The following is a 7,878-nucleotide window of genomic DNA, read 5'->3' as shown; positions in this document are numbered from 1 at the left end:
CATGGCCAGCTCTCTGGCCATTAGAACTCTCTTTGAGTACATCCACCTGTTCCCTCCCAGAACTTTGGCTTCGGAGCTGCGTCCCTCCTCAGTGAGAGCAGAGGCTCAGGGCATGCTCAGGAAACAAAGCCTGGGGTAACCCACTGCTCTGGCCCTGCCTGGGAGCCCTGACAGGTGGCAGGTATCGACAAAGCTGGCAGAAGAGACTTGCCCTGTTTTGTACAGCTGAACATATTTTCCCCGGAGGCCAATCTAACGTCCTGGCAACCTAAGTTTAAATAGTGGGGCCGTTTTCGTTTTCAAAACAATAAAACAAAAGAAGTTATTATGAAAAAAAATTAAAACGACTGGCAGGAGATTCTCAGAGCACAATCTACACGAATATCAAGCGTTACGTGATGTTGTGGTTAAGACACACGAGGACAGAGGCGGGGGTGAATGGAAGCGGTGCCCATCTTCAGCCTCACTGGGCAGATCAAGATTTATAAAAGGGTGTTCCGAGGTTGCCCAGCCCCGGAATTTCGTGGACCCCAGTCGCGGCCGCCCTGCTGAGAGAGCGCGTTTCTGGGGGAGGCGGTGCGTGCGCGCGCCGGGGGAGGGCAGGATCCGAGAGGGGCCACCGCTCCCCGGCATCAACAGCAGGGGGAGAAGGGGAGCGCGGCGAAGGGCCGCGGGAGGGGGCGGGAGTCGGGCCGCGGGGGCAGGGCCGGACGAGGGGGCTGAGACCCGCTCGCGTACCGGTCGCAGGAGACCCGAAAGCCTCGGAGACCCGGAGCGGCGGCCGCGCGGAGCTGACAGCGGGCCCCGAGCGGCGCGCGCCCTCGCCGGAGCCCCGCGCTCCCGGTCCCCTGCGCCCCGCTCCGACCGCGCGCGCAAGGTAAGGAGGGGCGCGGGGTGCAGCCCCGTCCGGAGCGCGGCCGCCGGCGGCTAGGGGCGGCTCGCCGCGTCCCCAGGCTGTCACCTCCTCCCTCCCTCGCCCCTTCCCCGTCTCCTCGGCGCCCGGGAGCCCTTGGCGGGGTGTGCGCAGGGACTTGGGACCCTTCGCCACCCCCCCACCCCCCCTTTAAACTCCGCGGCGTTTAGGACCCGTCGCCTTCCTGCTCTCACGTGTGTGTGTGTGTGTGTGTGTGTGTGTGTGTGTGTGTGTGTGTTTGCAGGCTCCGTGTATTAAGCGCTCTAGGTGACTGCGATGCGCTCTAAATAGCAGTGTGAATAGAGAAGAAAAACGGAGTGAAAGCTGGTTTCCTTCAAGTTGGCGAATTCGGTGGGGGACCACTGGTGAAGGGGTGACAGTTTTGGGAAGGGAGGGTTAAAGTTCATCTGAAACGCAGCTATATGGTGGGGACATATACCACTTCTAAGAGCCTTCATTAAAGAGTTAGCTTTTAAACATCAATTTTAAAAAGGTAAGAACCCCTCACAAGTCCTCTGGTTATTAGAGGGGAATGAGGCCTGTGCTGGTGGGAAGCAGCAAGTCTTCCTTCACATGCTGGCGCTGACTGGACCGCTGTCGGCCACTACTGGCATTCTTGCATGTTGGCTCCTTTACGGCTAGAGATCCAAATGGACTCTTGTCTCTAGAAAACAGAAGGAGGAATGATCATATAAATGAATTTGGATCTTGTTTAAATTCCTAATTATTTAAACCGAGCTCTTCTGCCCTGAATTGGTTGAGCGTCTGTAAATTATATTGTATTTGAATTTACACAAATAACTAAACATTTCTCTGTCTTGCAGTTTGTCATAGATGGACATTTGCTGCTTTTCATATATATCCGTATATGTGCCTGAACCATTCTAAGTACCTAACCAACTCTCAGAGTGTAACTACCAGGAAAAATAAAAATTTTTATTTGTCTTTTGGAAAATTGAGGTGAAGGACTTTTAAAAATACCATAAAGTAGGTATGTGAAATCACACAACTTTTAATGAAATGGGATGTTTGTTATGCAATAGGGGTGGCATTTGGTACCTGCTTTCAAGGATTTTAAGGACAAGTAGGAGACATTCTGTAAAGTAGGAGATATTTCGAACTTTAAGAAAAGAATAACTGTCTAGGTAATGAGCCAATGTGATTGTTTCCCTTGCAAACTCTTTCTTCTTTCTAAAATTAACTTTCCCATAGGAAAAATAATGCAGATGCACACGATTCAGCTAACCAGTTCCAGAAAATACTGTTTGAATTTTAAGTGACCTTAATTCATCTGTGTAGATCTAGGGTTTGCAGCCTATGTCACAAAATATGCAGAAATATTCATTGCTTGCTGACCTCTTCAAAGCATTGGCTTAATGAGGGGAGTTACGGACAGACTACAAATTATATTATGAATTTTCTTGGCTTGGGCAAAACTATTTTCATTTTTTCCCTAAGGTTTTTGTGTATATGTGTGTACACTGGTTCTGGGACTTACATAATTATGTATATATATGTAACACATGTTTTTAATAGGAACAAAAACCCACAATATTTTTCTTTGTGGCAGAACACTGTAAGCATTAGGTTTTGATTACTTTTTCATGGAAATTTTAATATGACAGAACTAAAAACTTCAAGGAAGTAATTCCATAAAGATCTATTTGGAACCGAAGGACTTTTTAATAAGACATGTTACAAGCCCTTAGTCTGTGTGTTTAGGACACGTAGAGCAGTCCTTTGTGAGCGGGTATGGGTGGTAGATCCAATTCTGGCAGCTTCCACAGTGGATGATTAGACCCTGCCACGCTTCTCCAGACCTTTAATTTGGTCTGTAACTTGATGCTTCACTGACCCCACACTCTCCCTGCCACGCTAGCTCACAGAGGAACTGCAGGCACTCTGGACTGAATTTTTTTCCCCTCCCATCAATTAGAACATGTTTGCATTGGTTGCAGAATGCAGTTACATTTTTAGCTCGGTATTCTAAGAAATACCTTTAGCTATGAAGAAAGTAGTCTTAGTGCGGCCTAGATCACAAATTGCCTTTTTTTTTTAATCGCTATGTTAATTTCCCAATGATCCAACTATGAAGAAATAATAGTCATGGAGTATTAAAATTGGAAGGCACTTTAGAAGTCATCTAGATTCTAATCATTTCTTTCTACAGATGAATATTGAAGCACTCATAGTCATAAGCCATACTTTGAGACTACCCATTAAATTTTATATTCTTTCCAGTCCTTGTAGTAATGTAGATTTTGCTCATTTTAGATGAATTTACATACGAGTTCAATAAGGCAGGAATGGCAGCAAAGAACATTGCAAATCTCAGGGAGATTTCCAATGAAACTCAAAGTGTGATGCTAAAGGCAATGTGGGTCATTTACAAAGGCGATAAATATTCTAAACCAGGTTTTTCATTACAGTAGTGGGGGAGGTGCTACTTCAACTGGCTGACAGAGGAAAGGAGTACGCTAAGAAAGATGAATATAAACCGAGCAGAGTACAGTGGCGAGGCTTGTGAAAAGCATAACCTACTAAATCAGCAAGTGCTTCAGGAATGGTTGGCCTTCAGAGCCCTCCCCAGAGATTTTCATCTGAAATAATGCAAACAATCTTTGGAGTTTCTAGTCCTTAACACCCTACTGAGCTAAGGCTTGACTTTGGAAGTCCCACTTGATGTCCTGTCTTTCAAGATCTTCTATCTTAAAGAATCTCTTTTCCCCGAGATCCTGGTGTTGAGACATTTTTCTTTTGTCACCAGTTATAAAAGAATTGGTCCTAATATGTAGGCACCAAAAAGACTGCATCTAATTTTAAGCCATATAGAATCTAGAGAAGCATTCTTGCTAGTGCTTCAACTTACTATCATTTATTTATTGAGGTACTTTACATAAATTAAAAAACAAACAAACAACTCTTCACAGCCCTCACAGGTACCCTTTACATAGGCCTGTGATTCAGAGAAGCTAAGGATCTTGACCAAGGACACATACCACTTTCAACACCTAACTAGTGCAAGCTGTTGGTTCAATCTATAGATGATAGTATGATGATTTTGGGGTATCTGACAAATTTCCTAATTCTGAAAAGACTATAAAGTCTTCATATGTGTTTATATTTCAGTTTAGGTGTGTTTGGTATATGGAGCTCAACATTCTGACATTGATTTAATGATTAAATACAATCACTACATTTAAAATATCTTTAAAATGTCTTTAAAGGTATATTTTCTTTATAATTCCATAAAATTTTGGTGATTCACAAGACATCTATAATATGACTAATTTGCCACACTCCCCATTGCTTTTTACAAGTGATTCTCCAATGCTTGGTACCAATTCCTTCGAGGCTTTTTAGAAATTGTCTTACAGTGTCATCCTTCCAGAGCAAGTGTAAGTTAAAATGTGTTACTTTATTAAATTTACTTTCTTTTATGTCTCCTTTATAGTATAGTTAGGATGTTATACTTGTTTGGTTTAGAAAGTATGTAATTAGGCCATATTTTCTATGAATTTCATTTCAAGATAGTAAAGTGATAACTTACAAAATGTTCATTAAAAAATGAGCATTAGTCTGATAGGGTAGAGAGTCATTGCCCAATAAAGAATATTACTTACTGAATCTGACACAAATATAACTATTTAGCAGTAAATGTTTTACCTTTAGTTTCATGAATCTATACATTTTAATCATCTTTTTTTGGCCTTTGATTAACAGTCAGCCTTACATTAAAAGGTGAAGAGTTGTCTCCTTAAACTCTAACCTTGAAGCTTCTACCCCAAGGGAGGGTCTTTGTATCTGTAAAGGGCTTTGTTAGTCTTTCATCACCTTTCTTCAGTTGCAGTTTCTTCCATAACCCCAAAGGCAGAGGTTATTCTCTGAATTAGTTGGTTCATAGACAATCTTTGTAAACTCTTTGAAAGGCTCCACTGCCAGGTCTAGTACATACAGCAGTTGTCCCTTGGCCACACCCTTGGCAAAGCCCTGCTTCCTAGACTGCAGTTTGGGAACATTGCTGCGGGCAACTCAGGCAGCCTTCACTCTGTTCCTCACCCCCCCCCCTCCCCAGGAGAGGGTAGAAATGCCTTGTGGAATTCTGATTTATAAACTCTCTAAACAGAAACAGACTTATAGATACAGAGAACAGACTGATGGTTGCCAGAGGGGAGGGAGTTTGGGGGACTGGGTGAAAAAGGTGAAGGGATTGGGAAATTACAAAATAGTCATGGGTGTAAAGTACAGCATAGGAGATACAGTTAATAATATTGTAATAACTATAGACAGTGCCAGTTGGGAACTGGAAATATCAGGGGAAACACTTTGTAAAGTGTATGATTGTCTAGCCTCTATGCTGTATCCCCCAATACAAAATAATATTGAATGTAAACTGTAATTTAAAACATTTTTTAAAAAGAAAAATAATTTCAAGTAAGTTATCGTGACTTAACACTTCTTTCCCATAAAATTAATTAGTTCTGATTTTCTTCTTCTTAAAATCATACTCTCCTTTAGTACACTTCAGCACTCTATTACTATTTAAATATTTTCTAAGAAACCATGTGAGCAGAAAGCAGTAAGGAGATTTGGAATATTGTGTATAAATTTGCATATAAATGTATTTAAGTTTATAAGTAGGTTTATGAAAAAGATTAAAGAGCATGAGTGACAACTGACTGATTTTACATTTTGGTGTTGGAAAATATAGAGGAGTGTAAAGAAAAATATCAGAATCCCCTCTAATCCTACCACACAACCACATTTGACATTTTGGCATAACTTTGGCATAGTTTTTTAACTATGCATTTGAGCATTTATGTGTATGAAGGTTGTTACATAATTAAGATTTTTTTTTCTATGCACTCTTTTTATTTACTTAAAAAAATTAACAATGTCATAAGAATTGCCCATGCTATTCACCATTTTTCTTAGCTATCTGGACTGTATTTTATTTGTTCACTTCTCTTCTGATAGATTGAAAGGTATGGGGTATATCTTAAAAATCCAACTAGTACTGCCTTTAAGGTTTTTGTTTGTGTGTGTGTATGTGTATCCATCTATCTAGCTAGCTACCTAGCTATGCTTATTTTCCCTAATCAATGCCAGGAAGAAATGTGTTTGTTACCTTTTATTCTGTAAGATAAGAAACTTGACACTTTTACTACCTCTCTCCAGCTTCTTCATTTCCTAGTTTTTTGTTGATATAATCTTGGATTATTAAAATCAAATTTATTATTATTAATAAATGCTGAAATAATTTATTTACTATTTAAAGAATTACTTTTGACATTGTATTTAAGGTTTATGCCCATATTGACCAAGTTTATTTAGACTTAACTCTATTTAAGCTGTTCTACTGCTTATACCAGCTTAATAGTATTACCGTTCCTCCATCCTCAAATTCATATCACAACCTGTTTCCGTATATATTCAAGTAATTTTTTAGGAGACTGTGTGTCCCTGAGAATGTTTTAATTTAAAATATTTTTCTCTTTTTAATCCTCACCCAAGGATATTTTTTCCATTGCTTTTCAGGGAGAGTGGAAGGGGGAGAGATACCCAGGTTGGGGTCGAGCCTGCAACCTAGGTACGTGCCCTTGGCTGGAATTGAAGCCGGGACCCTTCAGCCTGTGGGCCGACACCCTAACCACTGAGCCAAACTAGCTAAGGCCAGAGAATGTTTTTCGTTTTTTAAATATATCTTTATTGATTTCAGAGAGAGGAAGGGCGAGGGAGAGAGATAGAAACATCAGTGATGAGAGAGTCATTGATAGGCCGCCTCCTGCACGCCCCCCACTGGGGATCGAACCCGCAACCTGGGCATGTGGCCTGCCTGGAATTGAACCCCGATCGCCTGGATCCTAGGTCGACACTCAACTGCTGAGCCACGCCCGGCCGGGCCTGAGAATGTTTTTAAGAAATTGTTTTCAGGAAGCCTTATGTAGATGAGGATACTTTTCTGTTTTTCTTGCTTTATATAAAATGCTTGGGTCGCAGTCTTTACCTCAATATTCTAGATATTGTTGACTGAATTCTAGCATTAGGGTTGCAGAAAAGAAGTTACTTTTGTAGGTAACCTGCTTTTCTGTCTGGATGCCTAAAACATTGTTTTCTTTTCTCTAATACTAATTTTTTTTAACCAGACTATCTCATGGTGATAATCTGTTTTATTAATTTTTCCTGGCACTCTCTGAGTAGTTTCGATTTGAAGAGTTAAACTTTTTAATCTCAACAGTCAACTGTTTTTTCTGATTATTCTTTATTGATATTTTTCTTTTTACAATTGGCACACATTTATGTATTTATCTCCTATATCATCTTTTATTTAATAAATGCAATCGTTTTGCCTTTTCTCTAAACAATAGAATTTCTCAAACTTATCATCTACTTTGATTAGATTTTCAGTTGTTTCCAATCTGTTACTCACTGTCTCCATTGCAACTTTTTATTTGGCAATAATATTTTTAGTACCTAAGTTGTCTTTCCTAATCTCAGATTCCTCCTGCTTTATGCTCACCTCCTTTGGCTTCATAGTGATGATATCCTTTTGCTTTTTATTGAATCCACTAAATAGAAGATCCATAAAAGTTTTTATTGTGCAACTTTATTTTAGTAGAAATAACGGCCATCTATGGTAATTCATTAGAAGGGTCTCCTTTTGAAATACGGTCTCTTCATATGCATAGTATTTTTTGTTTATTTGTTCTACCTTGGAGAAGTAATCCCTATTAGTCCAAAATCCAGAGTTGAACTGTGTCCTGTACATATGTGTGGATCCTTGGTTGAATCCTAGAACAGTGAAAGGAGAAGGGAAAAGTTGAAATGTGCTGTGGTTTACTTGACCACCTCAGAGAGAAGGGAGAGAGCAAGAGACAGATGGTATTATAGAAGGAAACTTTGGCTCTTTACAAAGTTTTCTTTATTATGCAATGTCAGAAATTCATTAAAATAGAAACCTTTAT

General features: G+C 40.3%; 1 protein-coding gene across 1 annotated transcript in view; it reads left to right on the top strand.

The window, feature by feature from the left end:
• Positions 1-683: 683 nt before the first annotated feature.
• RNF144B (ring finger protein 144B) overlaps positions 684-7,878 on the top strand; it is a 143,547-nt gene continuing 136,352 nt past the window's right edge. The window contains exon 1 of the mRNA XM_081146078.1: positions 684-877. The gene's annotated coding sequence lies outside the window, so the exon portion shown is untranslated. The remainder of the gene's footprint in view (positions 878-7,878) is intronic.

Source organism: Miniopterus schreibersii, assembly GCF_964146895.1.
Source record: "Miniopterus schreibersii genome assembly, chromosome: 8".
Lineage (NCBI taxonomy): Eukaryota > Metazoa > Chordata > Mammalia > Chiroptera > Miniopteridae > Miniopterus > Miniopterus schreibersii.
Note: the sequence above shows the minus strand (reverse complement) of the source record. Positions and strands in the feature narration are given on the sequence as shown.